The 10000-nt window shown below is 33.8% G+C and overlaps 1 non-coding gene across 1 annotated transcript in view; it reads right to left on the bottom strand.

Moving 5' to 3' along the window:
* Nucleotides 1-6225: 6225 nt before the first annotated feature.
* Nucleotides 6226-10000, bottom strand: part of LOC119562047 — a 3971-nt gene continuing 196 nt past the window's right edge. The window contains exon 1 of the ribosomal RNA XR_005221637.1: nt 6226-10000. This exon is cut by the window's right edge and continues 196 nt beyond it. This is a non-coding gene — a ribosomal RNA (large subunit ribosomal RNA).

Below are 10000 nucleotides of genomic sequence, written 5' to 3'. Positions count from 1 at the left end.
TTCATATCTTAATGTATATTTATTATATTATACATTATTATGCCTTATAGGTATTATACCTATAAGCCATATCCATACGATTCATTCACTAGTGCCGCCCCTCACTAGGTTTATAATTGTTATATCATTGATATACAATTTATTTCTATATATATGGCATTTATATGCCATATCCATACAATGCATTCACATTTCAATGTATATTTACTTGTTATACATTATTATGCCTTATAGGTATTATACCTATAAGCCATATCCATACGATTCACTTATATAAATATATGTATATTTTTCTATACATAATTTTTTTTTATTTTTGTATGGATTTCTATGCATATCCATAGTTTATATGGATATGCTTGGCGTTCTATATAGTATTGACAAATTCATATGCATAACATAAGTTTTGACCAATACGAGGAGGGGCCCGCCAACGACCACCTCCCTATAGTAGTTTTTTACCCCACGCACTATTGCGTGCCTGTTTACAGTACTAGTGCCAGCTATCACTAGGTTTATATATCGTGTTTCAGTGATATATGGGTAAATTCTACCATTTATTCTTATGTATATGGCATTTCTATGCCATATTTATACAATCCATTCATATCTTAATGTATATTTATTATATTATACATTATTATGCCTTATAGGTATTATACCTATAAGCCATATCCATACGATTCATTCACTAGTGCCGCCCCTCACTAGGTTTATAATTGTTATATCATTGATATACAATTTATTTCTATATATATGGCATTTATATGCCATATCCATACAATGCATTCACATTTCAATGTATATTTACTTGTTATACATTATTATGCCTTATAGGTATTATACCTATAAGCCATATCCATACGATTCACTTATATAAATATATGTATATTTTTCTATACATAATTTTTTTTTACTTTTGTATGGATTTCTATGCATATCCATAGTTTATATGGATATGCTTGGCGTTCTATATAGTATTGACAAATTCATATGCATAACATAAGTTTTGACCAATACGAGGAGGGGCCCGCCAACGACCACCTCCCTATAGTAGTTTTTTACCCCACGCACTATTGCGTGCCTGTTTACAGTACTAGTGCCAGCTATCACTAGGTTTATATATCGTGTTTCAGTGATATATGGGTAAATTCTACCATTTATTCTTATGTATATGGCATTTCTATGCCATATTTATACAATCCATTCATATCTTAATGTATATTTATTATATTATACATTATTATGCCTTATAGGTATTATACCTATAAGCCATATCCATACGATTCATTCACTAGTGCCGCCCCTCACTAGGTTTATAATTGTTATATCATTGATATACAATTTATTTCTATATATATGGCATTTATATGCCATATCCATACAATGCATTCACATTTCAATGTATATTTACTTGTTATACATTATTATGCCTTATAGGTATTATACCTATAAGCCATATCCATACGATTCACTTATATAAATATATGTATATTTTTCTATACATAATTTTTTTTTACTTTTGTATGGTTTTCTATGCATATCCATAGTTTATATGGATATGCTTGGCGTTCTATATAGTATTGACAAATTCATATGCATAACATAAGTTTTGACCAATACGAGGAGGGGCCCGCCAACGACCACCTCCCTATAGTAGTTTTTTACCCCACGCACTATTGCGTGCCTGTTTACAGTACTAGTGCCAGCTATCACTAGGTTTATATATCGTGTTTCAGTGATATATGGGTAAATTCTACCATTTATTCTTATGTATATGGCATTTCTATGCCATATTTATACAATCCATTCATATCTTAATGTATATTTATTATATTATACATTATTATGCCTTATAGGTATTATACCTATAAGCCATATCCATACGATTCATTCACTAGTGCCGCCCCTCACTAGGTTTATAATTGTTATATCATTGATATACAATTTATTTCTATATATATGGCATTTATATGCCATATCCATACAATGCATTCACATTTCAATGTATATTTACTTGTTATACATTATTATGCCTTATAGGTATTATACCTATAAGCCATATCCATACGATTCACTTATATAAATATATGTATATTTTTCTATACATAATTTTTTTTTACTTTTGTATGGTTTTCTATGCATATCCATAGTTTATATGGATATGCTTGGCGTTCTATATAGTATTGACAAATTCATATGCATAACATAAGTTTTGACCAATACGAGGAGGGGCCCGCCAACGACCACCTCCCTATAGTAGTTTTTTACCCCACGCACTATTGCGTGCCTGTTTACAGTACTAGTGCCAGCTATCACTAGGTTTATATATCGTGTTTCAGTGATATATGGGTAAATTCTACCATTTATTCTTATGTATATGGCATTTCTATGCCATATTTATACAATCCATTCATATCTTAATGTATATTTATTATATTATACATTATTATGCCTTATAGGTATTATACCTATAAGCCATATCCATACGATTCATTCACTAGTGCCGCCCCTCACTAGGTTTATAATTGTTATATCATTGATATACAATTTATTTCTATATATATGGCATTTATATGCCATATCCATACAATGCATTCACATTTCAATGTATATTTACTTGTTATACATTATTATGCCTTATAGGTATTATACCTATAAGCCATATCCATACGATTCACTTATATAAATATATGTATATTTTTCTATACATAATTTTTTTTTACTTTTGTATGGTTTTCTATGCATATCCATAGTTTATATGGATATGCTTGGCGTTCTATATAGTATTGACAAATTCATATGCATAACATAAGTTTTGACCAATACGAGGAGGGGCCCGCCAACGACCACCTCCCTATAGTAGTTTTTTACCCCACGCACTATTGCGTGCCTGTTTACAGTACTAGTGCCAGCTATCACTAGGTTTATATATCGTGTTTCAGTGATATATGGGTAAATTCTACCATTTATTCTTATGTATATGGCATTTCTATGCCATATTTATACAATCCATTCATATCTTAATGTATATTTATTATATTATACATTATTATGCCTTATAGGTATTATACCTATAAGCCATATCCATACGATTCATTCACTAGTGCCGCCCCTCACTAGGTTTATAATTGTTATATCATTGATATACAATTTATTTCTATATATATGGCATTTATATGCCATATCCATACAATGCATTCACATTTCAATGTATATTTACTTGTTATACATTATTATGCCTTATAGGTATTATACCTATAAGCCATATCCATACGATTCACTTATATAAATATATGTATATTTTTCTATACATAATTTTTTTTTACTTTTGTATGGTTTTCTATGCATATCCATAGTTTATATGGATATGCTTGGCGTTCTATATAGTATTGACAAATTCATATGCATAACATAAGTTTTGACCAATACGAGGAGGGGCCCGCCAACGACCACCTCCCTATAGTAGTTTTTTACCCCACGCACTATTGCGTGCCTGTTTACAGTACTAGTGCCAGCTATCACTAGGTTTATATATCGTGTTTCAGTGATATATGGGTAAATTCTACCATTTATTCTTATGTATATGGCATTTCTATGCCATATTTATACAATCCATTCATATCTTAATGTATATTTATTATATTATACATTATTATGCCTTATAGGTATTATACCTATAAGCCATATCCATACGATTCATTCACTAGTGCCGCCCCTCACTAGGTTTATAATTGTTATATCATTGATATACAATTTATTTCTATATATATGGCATTTATATGCCATATCCATACAATGCATTCACATTTCAATGTATATTTACTTGTTATACATTATTATGCCTTATAGGTATTATACCTATAAGCCATATCCATACGATTCACTTATATAAATATATGTATATTTTTCTATACATAATTTTTTTTTACTTTTGTATGGATTTCTATGCATATCCATAGTTTATATGGATATGCTTGGCGTTCTATATAGTATTGACAAATTCATATGCATAACATAAGTTTTGACCAATACGAGGAGGGGCCCGCCAACGACCACCTCCCTATAGTAGTTTTTTACCCCACGCACTATTGCGTGCCTGTTTACAGTACTAGTGCCAGCTATCACTAGGTTTATATATCGTGTTTCAGTGATATATGGGTAAATTCTACCATTTATTCTTATGTATATGGCATTTCTATGCCATATTTATACAATCCATTCATATCTTAATGTATATTTATTATATTATACATTATTATGCCTTATAGGTATTATACCTATAAGCCATATCCATACGATTCATTCACTAGTGCCGCCCCTCACTAGGTTTATAATTGTTATATCATTGATATACAATTTATTTCTATATATATGGCATTTATATGCCATATCCATACAATGCATTCACATTTCAATGTATATTTACTTGTTATACATTATTATGCCTTATAGGTATTATACCTATAAGCCATATCCATACGATTCACTTATATAAATATATGTATATTTTTCTATACATAATTTTTTTTTACTTTTGTATGGATTTCTATGCATATCCATAGTTTATATGGATATGCTTGGCGTTCTATATAGTATTGACAAATTCATATGCATAACATAAGTTTTGACCAATACGAGGAGGGGCCCGCCAACGACCACCTCCCTATAGTAGTTTTTTACCCCACGCACTATTGCGTGCATGTTTACAGTACTAGTGCCAGCTATCATTAGGTTTATATATCGTGTTTCAGTGATATATGGGTAAATTCTACCATTTATTCTTATGTATGTATATGGCATTTCTATGCCATATTTATATAATTCATTCATATCTTAATTTATATTTATTATATTATACATTATTATGCCTTATAGGTATTATACCTATAAGCCATATCCATACGATTCATATACTAGTGCAGCCCCTCACTAGGTTTATATATCTCATTTTAATTATATATTGGTAAATTCTATTATTTATTCTTGTGTATATGGCACTTATATGCCGCCATATCTATAAAAATGCATTTATATTTCAATGTATATTTTCTATATTATACATTATTATGCCTTAAAAAGTTATTATACCTACCATAAGGCGATATCCATACGATTCATTTATATAAAAGATATATGTATAATTTTCTATACATAATTTTTTTTTATGAATATATGGGTTTCCTAAGCATATCCATATAATACATTTAGTTTTATATGGATTAGATTGGTCTTCTTTATTGTATTGCCAAACTCATATTGATAAAATAAGTTTTGAACAATAAGAGGATCAGCCGCCAACCAACCAACCACTGCTACCATTGGAGGAACATATACTTACTTTTTATATGTCCTCTTACTTGAATGGTCCTCTCTTTACTTGAAAATTTCATTACCATAGGAATCTATTTATACATGGAATATGATTTCCACTACTTTTTCGCGTCACTAATAATTAATATGACGATACAGACTTGCTACCATAACATAAGTCTTGAACAATAATAGGAGCAGCCGCCAACCAACCACCAACCAACCAACCACTGCTACCATTGATAGTAATTTTATATGTCCTCTTTAGTTGAATTTCAATACCATAGGAATATTTATACATGGAATATGTTTTGCCACTACTTTTTCGCGTCACTAATAATATGACGATACAGTCTTGCTACCATAACATAAGTTTTGAACAATAAGAGGAGCAGACACACCAACCAACCAACCGCGCTGCTACCATTATATATACTTATATTTATATAAGTCCTCTTTACTTGAATGGCCTCTTTACTTGAATTTCAATACCATAGGAATATTTATTTATACATGGAATATGTTTTGCCACTACTTTTTCGCGTCACTAATAATATGACGATATAGACTTGCTACCATAACATAAGTTTTGAACAATAAGAGGAGCAGACACCAACCAACCAACCGCTGCTACCATTGAATGAACCATATATACAAACTTTTATATATGTCCTCTTTACTTGAATTTTAATACCATAGGAATATTTATACATGGAATATGTTTGCCACTTTATCATCGCGTCACTAATAAGATGACGATACATTTTGTTTGTTCAATATTTACTTATATATTGATGTTTCCAATTTAGGTCTTTTATATTTCTTCTTCCCTACCTTACACACCACAAACAAAGTGGCGTGCGATGCTGCAAGCAAGCATAATGATTATGCCCGCTTGCAACATCTTTATTATCGAATCATCAAGCAAAGGATAAGCTTCAGTGGATCGCAGTATGGCAGCTGCTCAACCACTTACAACACCTTGCCTGTTACAAAAGTCGTTTACAATTGATTCTAGGCTTTGTCATTGTATTAAATAATGCTTTTATATGTAACTAGCGCGGCATCAGGTGATCAAAGATCCTCCCAATTTACTATGTTACAAATTACATTGGCATCACATCCATTGTCGTTTATAAAGTAAATTATAAACTTTAAATGGTTTAGAAGCCATACAATGCAAATTGCCCCTTATTTATCATTGCAGTCCAGCACGGATACGACCTTAGAGGCGTTCAGGCATAATCCAACGGACGTAGCGTCATACCACTGTTCGCTCGAACAAGTATTGTGCCATTGGTCCGTACCTGCGGTTCCTCTCGTACTACGCAGGAATGCTGTCGCAACAACGTTTTGTCATTAGTAGGGTAAAACTAACCTGTCTCACGACGGTCTAAACCCAGCTCACGTTCCCTTGCATGGGTGAACAATCCAACGCTTGGTGAATTTTGCTTCACAATGATAGGAAGAGCCGACATCGAAGGATCAAAAAGCGACGTCGCTATGAACGCTTGGCCGCCACAAGCCAGTTATCCCTATGGTAACTTTTCTGACACCTCTTGTTAAAAACTCTTTAAACCAAAAGGATCGATAGGCCGAGCTTTTGCTGTCCCTGTGTGTACTGAACACCGAGATCAAGTCAGCATTTGCCCTTTTGCTCTATGTGTGGTTTCTGTCCGCACTGAGCTGGCCTTGGGACACCTCCGTTATTATTTGAGAGATGTACCGCCCCAGTCAAACTCCCTACCTGGCAATGTCCTTGAATTGGATCATACCTGAGTAATTGGAGTTATACCAAATTTTCAAATCAAAAATACATAAATGCACCGTTTTATTAAAGAATTTGTTTGCGATTATATAACAAACTCGTGATACTTTGATCAAGAAGCTTGCATCAAAACCCAATACCATAAGATATAATAAATATATCCGTATAATGGCTAGGAAATGATACACGTTCCATTTAATCAAGTAAGTAAGGAAACAATAAGAGTAGTGGTATTTCATTGGCGATACCAAACCGAAGTCTAATATCTCCCACTTATTCTACACCTCTTATGTCTCCTTACACTGCCAGATTAGAGTCAAGCTCAAAAGGGTCTTCTTTCCCCGCTAATTATTCCAAGCCCGTTCCCTTGGCTGTGGTTTCGCTAGATAGTAGATAGGGACAGTAGGAATCTCGTTAATCCATTCATGCGCGTCACTAATTAGATGACGAGGCATTTGGCTACCTTAAGAGAGTCATAGTTACTCCCGCCGTTGACCCGCGCTTACTTGAATTTCTTCACTTTGACATTCAGAGCACTGGGCAGAAATCACATTGTGTCAACACCCGCTAGGGCCATCACAATGCTTTGTTTTAATTAGACAGTCGGATTCCCCAAGTCCGTGCCAGTTCTGAATTGATTGTTAATTGATAATCGTTATAATTAATAAGAACTAATTGGTTTAACCCAATTAGTATTCTTAAAAATTTTAGCAAGAAAGTTCCACAATTGGCTACGTAACTAAACTATCCGGGGAACAAGTGACCAACATAAATGCCAGACACTCTATTTACCCAGAACGAGCACATAAACCATGTTATTGTTTCCCAATCAAGCCCGACTATCTCAATCTTCAGAGCCAATCCTTATCCCGAAGTTACGGATCTAATTTGCCGACTTCCCTTACCTACATTATTCTATCGACTAGAGACTCTTCACCTTGGAGACCAGCTGCGGATATTGGTACGGCCTGTTGAGAAGTTTGCGTGTCCCCACCATAAATTTTCAAGGTCCGAGGAGAAAATATCGACACAACAGTATATGTCATGCTCTTCTAGCCCATCTACCATATCTCTCTGCGAAAGACTTCCATGGTAGTACGGCTATAAAACAGAAAAGAAAACTCTTCCGATATCTCTCGACGGCTTCTTTATGGTCGTTCCTGTTGCCAGGATGAGCACGAGGCCCATATTTAATAACAAACGGATACTCAACAGGTTACGGAATTGGAACCGTATTCCCTTTCGTTCAAAATTATTCAAGTATATTAATTAGCTTGATTTATATAATATAATTATATTTGTATGGCATTTGTGTTTTACTTGAAAATTTTCGGCTTTCGCCTTGAACTTAGGACCGACTAACTCGTGATCAACCACTGTTCACACGAAACCCTTCTCCACTTCAGTCCTCCAAGGTCTCATTCGATTATTTGCTACTACCACCAAGATCTGTACCAATGGCAGCTCCATGCAGGCTTACGCCAAACACTTCTACGCATACCATTGTACCTTCCTACTCACTAAAGTTTCAAAATTTATATCACAAGTAATATAAATCATCTACTTTAGCGGTAATGTATAGGTATACAACTTAAGCGCCATCCATTTTAAGGGCTAGTTGCTTCGGCAGGTGAGTTGTTACACACTCCTTAGCGGATTTCGACTTCCATGATCACCGTCCTGCTGTTTTAAGCAACCAACGCCTTTCATGGTATCTGCATGAGTTGTTAATTTGGGCACCGTAACATTACGTTTGGTTCATCCCACAGCGCCAGTTCTGCTTACCAAAAGTGGCCCACTGGGCACATTATATCATAACCTTGAACTTCATATCAAGAAAGTTAAGGTTCTTACCCATTTAAAGTTTGAGAATAGGTTAAGATCGTTTCGACCCTAAGGCCTCTAATCATTCGCTTTACCAGATAAGATTATTTTATATAACATTAAAATGCACCAGCTATCCTGAGGGAAACTTCGGAAGGAACCAGCTACTAGATGGTTCGATTGGTCTTTCGCCCCTATACTCAATTCTGACAATCGATTTGCACGTCAGAACTGTTTCGGTCTTCCATCAGGGTTTCCCCTGACTTCAACCTGATCAAGTATAGTTCACCATCTTTCGGGTCACAGCATATATGCTCAAGGTACGTTCCAGTTAGAGGCATAAATAATATAAATATCATTATACATAACTATATAGAACGCCCCGGGATTGTGTTAATTAGCTATAAATAGTTAAAAAACTAATCCCATTATTAGTCAAGTTAATTACGCTATTAGGTTTATATCCCAATAACTTGCACATATGTTAGACTCCTTGGTCCGTGTTTCAAGACGGGTCCCGAAGGTATCCTGAATCTTTCGCATTGTTAATCATACAAGTGCATATAATAAACACAAAAATCAATGATAATTATGCCATTATATAATTCCGAAAAATTAACGCACTGTATTCATATAAATCTATCAGCACTTTATCAAATTAATAACATTTATTCTGTGTTAAAATGCAAGCAAATTAATTTGAATAAACTATAAGTTATATTTTATGATAAATTTTGTATGCTAATAGATTACAATGTCCTTATATGGAAAAAATGCACACTATTATCATAATATTGTTTAAATATTACAATTTTAATGATGAATTTTCCATAACGGATATTCAGGTTCATCGGGCTTAACCTCTAAGCAGTTTCACGTACTGTTTAACTCTCTATTCAGAGTTCTTTTCAACTTTCCCTCACGGTACTTGTTTACTATCGGTCTCATGGTTATATTTAGTTTTAGATGGAGTTTACCACCCACTTAGTGCTGCACTATCAAGCAACACGACTCTTTGGAAACATCATCTAGTAATCATTAACGTTATACGGGCCTGGCACCCTCTATGGGTAAATGGCCTCATTTAAGAAGGAC

This window comes from Drosophila subpulchrella, unplaced genomic scaffold (assembly GCF_014743375.2).
Source record: "Drosophila subpulchrella strain 33 F10 #4 breed RU33 unplaced genomic scaffold, RU_Dsub_v1.1 Primary Assembly Seq391, whole genome shotgun sequence".
Classification (NCBI taxonomy): Eukaryota; Metazoa; Arthropoda; class Insecta; order Diptera; family Drosophilidae; genus Drosophila; species Drosophila subpulchrella.
Note: the sequence above shows the minus strand (reverse complement) of the source record. Positions and strands in the feature narration are given on the sequence as shown.